This window comes from Pseudopodoces humilis, chromosome 2 (genome assembly GCF_049639895.1).
Source record: "Pseudopodoces humilis isolate 2021_Gansu_Grassland_sample_001 chromosome 2, ASM4963989v1, whole genome shotgun sequence".
NCBI classification, from domain to species: Eukaryota; Metazoa; Chordata; class Aves; order Passeriformes; family Paridae; genus Pseudopodoces; species Pseudopodoces humilis.
The window spans coordinates 82,526,281-82,534,229 of record NC_142201.1 but is presented as its reverse complement, the minus strand read 5'-3'; the positions used below and the strand labels follow the sequence as shown (position 1 = coordinate 82,534,229).

The window sequence follows — 7,949 nt, the reverse complement described above, 5'->3', positions numbered from 1 at the left end:
TGAAGGGTGTTTGATGATAAGCATGTTTAGAAAATAATTCTTTGTTAAGAAAACTAAAGCTCAACATTCGAATTAGAATCTCACCATTGCAACAAACTAAATTGTGCCAGGATGATCCTTTGAATGGATAAATAAGAATTCTGTGGATAAATAAAACAATAAATGCTGCAAGGCAATGAATTTAAATTCTGTGGTCTCATAGTAAATCACTGTATTGTGCCTATATACAGGGAAAGGATAGAAAGCACTTTGTGACATGACATTTGGCCTCTACAAATAAATATTCATAAGTTACAAGCAAAGAGGAGAAACAAGAAACAAACAAAAATAGTTTGTAGCTCCACTAATTCCTGTGGTTAGAAAGTATTTGGATAATGATGGGATATCAATAATAACCAGGAAGCAGAACAATAAACAACATAAAATAGCAAAGTCAAAGTCAGCCAGCCCAGAGTTTTCCATCAAAGTCAGCTCAAAAAAAAAATAAATTAAAAAAGACAAATTTTAAATAACTATTGTAGATGAACTCACCACTGTGTTTCTACAGGCTGATGACATGATGACTGCTTTGAATTCAATGTGATGTAAAGCCAAACCAGCACACTGTTGACATAGACCTATTGTCTCGTACTAACAGAAACACTGTTCTGTTAATGGGAGAGGTCCTGTCTGATTCAGACCAGAATCTGAGACTGGAATAAGCCAATTGGAGCAGATTATTTGATTGTAGTGGAGAACTTTTATCCTCTCTCATCCCCAGGCCACAGATAAAACAAGTGTCGAATAGCCTATACAGTGAAGGACCAGAGCAATGAGTGGCACATAGAGGTTGTAATGAAATCCCTGAGGTCCGTAGAATTTTTCCTTGTGCAGAGACAATACAGGATCCATCTATATTAAGTCCTGCAGGATAGATCCTGTAAGATCTTAAGTCTAAATTTGTGCTGATGACAGTGGGGGGCCGGGGTGAAGAAGTGTGCTATAGCAATTGAATGTGCAGATCATGTGCAGCTGCTGTGGGGATGGCAACACATGATAATGCAGACAGAGACAATGGATGGTATCTGGGCAAGGGATCCCCTGTGCCAAGACTCATGTCAGTGATGTCACACCCTTGGCAGAGAGAGCTATGTAGCATCTCTCAAATGTCTATTTGGGGATGCAGACCACAGCTTTGGCCTGAATCGCCTTCATTTCACAGGGTCGTGAAAATGCCCTCAGACAAAAGAGCTGTTTCATTGTAGCACAGGGGCTGCCCAACTCCACCCAAGAGGTTGCTGTATAGCAGTAGCCCTTCTTATGTCACATCCCTTCATCAGCTTCTTGAGACAGAAAAGCCCCACATACTTACAAACATATTTATTCTGTTAGAATAGCAGATCCCCTTGTGGCTTATGTTTAAGTACCTACCTATGAATTTGGAAAAAATCTTAGCAATCTGCCTATGCATGAAATCCTACCATGCGGGGTTTTATTGTCGCATTACTATTGGTCATCTCTGCCCCTAGGCTGAAGCCTGAAGACATTCAATTCAATACAGCATTATTATCTGTGTATTCTCCTGTATTAAGGCCATTAGCAGGCTATATAAGTACCTAAGTGAAGCTCATGAGCAGTTTTAACATATTACTGAATTAACATTAAGTAAAATATATTTTGTGTTGAACTGCAATAGCCCAGCATCAGAAATAGGATGGTTCTCCCTGTGCTAGGTCCCTTTCAGAAAGGAAATCTAAATTCATCCTGACCATCATTTGGACATCTGAGAAAAGGTTTAGTAAAATGTCTAGCCAAGCCACAGAACTTTTTCACATCTGGATGTGTCCCATGTGCTAAACTGCTTCAGTCTGTGAACAATTCCAAAGTACACTCGGCATTATTATTGTAAAAAATGTAATGTTATATAACCAAATGTGAAAGCACATATTGTGGAATATTTTAGAAAGAACAACATGTTAAAACTGCACTTTTAAAACAAGGTTTGAATTTAACAGAGAAAATGGCCTCAACTGGTCTGCATATGTCAATAGTTTACTTTACGTAATCGGCTGAAGGCAGAGAAGCCTGCCAGGAAAACTGCTTTTAAAAATAAAATCACACTGGTGAAATGGGCTTTCTTCAGAGCAGAGGTGGGCCTCAGCTGCAAATATCATATCTGGCATGTTCAGAAGTTTGAAGCACTTAAATCCCAAGGTATTGCCCCACTACTTCTTTGAAACAGATTTAGAAGTTATCCTCGAGGAATTGAGAATGAGTCTTTCTTTATACAATGCAAAGAAATTCTGAAAGATTATAAAAATAAGATCTTGGGATGAGGGATTTCCTATGAAATATTAACAATATCAGATGGGCTTTTTCCTGGTTTTACTGAATGGTTCTTTAGGATCAGAAAATCATCCCATGCTCTTCTTCTTCATCCTTTATTTAGTTGTGGACTGCCAAAATTACAACCCAGCTCATTCCAGGCCCAGAGGTGTAGCTGTGTTAGGAAGGAGATTGTGGTACAGTGGAAAAATGCCAGCCCAGACCTTCCAGAGACCCTTAGGAAAGGTCTGTCTCAGATCCCTGCCTATGACAAAAAAAACTTCAAACAGTACTGTGGGAATATGTGAGAAATACGCCTTTGCTTGCAAATGTCACCGTTTACTGACAAGACACTATGGCAGAGGAAGGTTAAGATTTTTTTACTCATGGATAAGGAAAAGGTTTAATGTAAAAGAGGGGAGTGGAAGTCCAGAGTGGATTTCTTTTTAATTCTTCAAGGTTACTTTTAAGTATCATAAAGATGGGCCACCTACAGTTTGTTTGTTGCTCTGGAGTTTTTGTCTTTTATTATGCTGCAGAATTGCTGAGTTTCTTCAGCTAATCATGATCCTCTCTGTCACTTCTTGAGACTTGATAAAAATAAACTGTGTTTTCTGTGTAAAGAATGGACAATGAACAATGCTCAGGATAACACCACTCCCTATTTCTGCACTGCTGTCATCCAAGGAGGGTAACAGCCTGCTTAATAAACTGGGGGCAAAGTCTGCCTTGTGGATATGCAGCTTTTCTTGAGTGCCTCGAAGAGTGTGGATGTTGTTCACCTTGTGCACATATCCCTCACTAGCTGCATTTCAGCAGCAGGCAATCTCTGTGGGGAAAACACAGCAGTCTTTCCCATTCTGTGCCACCAGGATTACACAAAGGAAGGGAAGTGAGGAATACGTCATTCAGCTGAAACTACAGAGAAAATTCAGGAAGAAAGAAAAACATCTGAGCTGGAACATAGCCACATCTTAGAGGTTAACACCCTACTTCTGTGAAAAGTGCCGTAGTCATAGCAATAAAAAAGTGGTCACAGTCCTCATGTTTCATACAAAGGAAGGTTTTTCCATTCAATTTCCATTTTAAAAACTCAAAATTCAGAGCAATGCTGTTCTTTCTAGGCACTCTAAAATTCTGGGTAAAATCTGCAACAAATAGGATGCCTTTTTTGGTTAGGAAATCTTAAAAAATGTGGTGTGTGTCAGAATCCAGTGAGTAAATGAATTAGAAACTCTCAGTCTATGGCTTATTTGTGAATCATTTCTTTGCATACCTTACTAGCCATTACTCATACTCTGTGGTCGATTCCTTAAGGCTTTGTCTTTACTGCAAAAGGGATCCATTCTTCACTACAAGCTACCTGGGCCAGATCAGCTTTGCTTTCTGCAGCTGCATTTTTCTTTGAGTTTACAGAGACAGAAACTGCTGAGCCTTTCTTCCATTAGGATTTAAGCTGGGATAGCCAGTTGGAGAAAGACAGCAATTTTAATGGAAAAAACCCACAGAGCTTGTTTTGGGTTTTGTTTGCTTTGCAGCGAACATGTCATTTTTGTCCAAGACATTGTTTCAGCTCCCTAATTGAATGACGGAAATTTTTTAAGCAGAACAATGAAATGGCCTTCTTGTGAAAAAAAATTCTGGTTGCTATCCAACTATTTGTGAATAATTCCGATTGTAGAAGTCAGAGTAAAACAAACTCTTTAAATTATTTGTGAATACATTTGTATTTTGTATTTTTTCAATAGATTCTGCTTATTACCACACTTGGGCAGTGCTTTGTGAAGAGAAGGGCATCTTATTTACTGTCCAGCATCACCAATTTCTCACGCATTTGATCATACTCAGTATGTAGTCATGCGCCACACCAGCTCAGCTTTCCTCCATCTTATGCTCCATGAAGCTTGAACTCATTTGATAAGAAAAAAGATACCTAGAGGCAAGAAGGAAGGCCTAGTTAAAAATATAAGTGAATTAAAAGCTCACTTTTTGAATGCCTTTTTTGTTACTTAAAATCTGCCTGTCAAGTGAGGTGACATTCAGCATGAACTGGATCTCAGAATCTCAGCCTTAGTCATTTCTGCTTAATGCAATAACATCTTGAATGAAATAGTTTATTTCCTGGCAAAGGGCTTAACAGCAAAATTAGACTGTGTTCTGGCATGGCACTTAAATTGCTTTCCAGAAAGCTTGTGATTATCTTCTGAAGCTGGCTGAGCCAAGGGTCTGTTCTTTATCAGTGCCTCTTGGTCTATTCTGTCCTTTTCATTCAAGGTACAGCTTCACCAGTGCTGAGGACAATCTCTGCCCTGGTCCTGCTGTCCACACTGTTGCTGATACAGGCCAGGATGTCATTAGTCTTCTTGGTCACCCGGGTACACTCTGGTTCAGGGTCAGCTGTTGCTGACAAACACCCCCAGATCCTTTTACCCTGGGCAGCTTTCCAGCCATTCTTCCCCCAGCCTGTAGCACTGCCTGGGGTTGTTGTGACCCAAGGGCAGGACTGAGCATTTTGTTCTATTGATCTCATACAATTGGCCTTGGCCCATCCATCCAGCCTGTCCAGATCCCTCTGCAGAGCTTTCCTGCCCTCCAGCAGACCAACACTACCACCCAGCTTGATGTCACCTGCAAGCTGAGGGTGCACTTAATCCCCATGTCTAGATCATCAATAAAGATGTTAAAAAGGACTGGCCCCAGCACTGAGCCCTAGGGAACACCACTGGTGACTGGCTGCCAACTGCATCTAACTCCATTCCCCACCATTCTCTGGGCCATCCAGAGAGTTTTTAACACATAGTGCACCCATCCAAGCCATTTCTCCAGGGGAAGGCTGCGGGAAATGGTGTCAAAAGCTTTACTAAAGTATCAGTGTGATGGAAGAGATGTTAAAGCTTCCATTGTTGCTGGTTATGTAGTCCCTGTTTCTACACTGTCTAAAAAGACTGATAATTCTGTAAACATGAGTTTATGAGATCAACAGCCTGGCTATGTAAAAGAGAAAACAACTTTCATTATCAAGATAATAAATCAATCACAAAGATCTATAAAATTACTTTCTTCTGCCCTTGAGACAAATCCATATTTACAAGGGTAAGTCATCTCCACACCATTCACTTTTTAGCCCATTATCTTGGAAATGTGCACAAATTTATAGAAAACACCATGTGGTCTGAGGTTTGTGACAAACATTCCCATGTAGGTAAATGGGATTACAAGTGTGAAACATTCTTCAGTGTGCCACTGGCCAGTCTTGAAATCATTACAACATGCAGCCTAGAAGTGAATCCCTAGGAGGTGAATAACTTCAAATCCTTTCTATTAATCCCTTGAGCTGATCATGTCCTTTCCTCTCTTGGGCATGAATGAATAAATTAATATCGCAGAATGCTTTAAACAACATCTAAGGATTTTGCATATGCAGGTAAAACATGCAAAACCATCAAAGGAAGAACAGAGAAGTCCAGAAGAATGTGAGCAATTTAAACTTAAGCAGTTTGCTAGAGAAAAGACCCTTGCTATGGTTTGTTCCGTGCTCCTGGTGAACTCTACAACAAGAATACCAACCTGATTAATTCTGGAGATTGTTCAATATAGGATAAACTTAATACAAACTTTTGTTCAGTTGATTAGAATCATGGAATTGTTTAGGTTGGAAAAGACCTCTAAAATTGTAGTGTCCAACCATTAACCAAATACCACCATGCTCACCATGAAATGTTGTCCCCAAAAGCCACATCCACATGCCTTTTGAATACTTCCAGGGATAGATATTCCACCATTTCCCTAGGCAACCTGTTCCAATGCCTGACACAGGATTAACAACAGGGTATTGAGTTAAGGGAAGAAAATAGCAAGAACTGCTGCTTGTATGGTGTTGTAAGAAAAATGCTTCAATTTTGATCTGAATTGCTGACAACTCTAAAAAAGTTCACGTGTGACTGGTTCCAAAGCTGATGTCTACAGAGAAGTTACTGGCAGTGCGCCGGGAACTTGATCTCCTCTCCCTTGCTTTCCAGCTACTAAGTTGCTTTAAAGGAGAACCTAAAAATACATCAAATGCTTCCTGATAAATAATTTTCCACATACACCATTTCTGTACTTGTCATAGGGCTATTATGAGAGTGAAATGTTCTACCAGCCACTCTCTCTCTGCTAAGGTGCCCAACACATAATGACTGTGTTTGAAAGTCTGGGATTTGAATGTCAGTACATCCAAAGCAGAGGAAACCCATAGAACTACATAGCTCTAACTGGGATGTGGGAAAGCTTCCTGGTTTAAAGAAGTAATAATAATAAAAAGCTTGTGAAAACTGGTAACTTCACATTTATGCCTGGTGTTATGTGATCCTTCCTCCCTTTGAGGTACAGAGGATACCTTGTTCTACCTTCAGAAAACATCCGGCTCAGTGGAAGGAGGATGTTTGTTCTGTTCTTCTGAAGAAGTTTGAAGTAGAGCCCAGTCTGGGGCCCCTGATGAAAGGCTTCATGATGCCACACTCCCTTGAGAAGATTTTGAAGGAACCTAATTTGCTGTGAGATACAAATGAAACCGTTTACAACAAACAGGTTTTTCCCTTTTATGCATAATGCAATCCTCCTTTTAAGTTGGTGGATTCCTGTCATCCAGTTTTGCTGAGGCACAGCTGACTTGTTGTGTATATCCAATAATAAAGCTAAAAAAATTGAGAGCCCCAACTAGCATGGCTGGGTTATTTGCAATTACAAATGACCACAATTCTCAAATTTGGTGGGCAAAACTTTGGTTTTAGCAAGATGTTTCTCAGCTGATCTAGGAAGAGATTTTTAAGCCTGATGTCATTCATTGTTTCTTCATGACAACTGCAGAAGGTTTAAAGAGTTTGTCCAATTTACATTTATCCTGGAAAAGAGATTGGAGAAATCGCATAAGTCTTACATAAAGTAAACAAAAATTGTGTCTTAATCAATTTTTTAAAGCATTTTTGTCCACCATTTAAGGTAGAATTTTTATTTATTTCTGTTGTTGCTACCCATTAACTCCAATTTCTGACACATATCCTGAAGAAAACCATATCTATTCAAGATCCCATGCCTTATGTTGCTGAAACTGCTGAAAAATTCTCTGCTGCAAGAAAGGAGAAAGCTGATTTCCAGGTTTTCAAAAGACAAACAACAGTCAAACAAATTCCCAAACAGATTGTGATGCCTCTGAAAATATACAAGTTAAACCATCTCTGTCTCAGATGCCAGGTTCCTGTAGAGTTATAACCATGATAGTTTATCTTTCTACACTGCACCACTGTGAGAAGATCATTGGTGCTGTGTGTGTGTCATATTCCCCCAAAACTACAATCTTGTCTTCTTTATCTAATAACCAGCCAGCTGAGGCCATGCTTGGCTGCTGTTGACATCAGTGATTCGGCTGAAAGAGCTAAACAGTTAAATGCCCAAAAGTGCTCACCCATGGCAAAACATCCCACCAGTCATAGCTACTTTAGCTTTACCAGAGCAGAAACAGGGTCATAAACTTGTCCCATATCATTCCCATCCTGCTAATGATGAGTTCAATGAAGATGGCAGCTTCTGACTGTAAATGCAGAATAGAAATAAAACAGATACCTAGACACCCAAGGGGTTTTTTTCAGACTGTTTGTCCTGTAGTG

At 39.7% G+C, this 7,949-nt stretch overlaps 1 long non-coding RNA gene across 1 annotated transcript in view; it reads right to left on the bottom strand.

Annotated features, from left to right (window-relative positions):
- Positions 1–4,018: 4,018 nt before the first annotated feature.
- Positions 4,019–7,949, bottom strand: part of LOC106628018 (uncharacterized) — a 25,254-nt gene continuing 21,323 nt past the window's right edge. Inside the window, exons 3-4 of the long non-coding RNA XR_001331207.2 lie at positions 6,683–6,837; positions 4,019–4,237 (exon numbers count right to left, since the gene is read on the bottom strand). This is a non-coding gene — a long non-coding RNA (uncharacterized LOC106628018). The remainder of the gene's footprint in view (positions 4,238–6,682; positions 6,838–7,949) is intronic.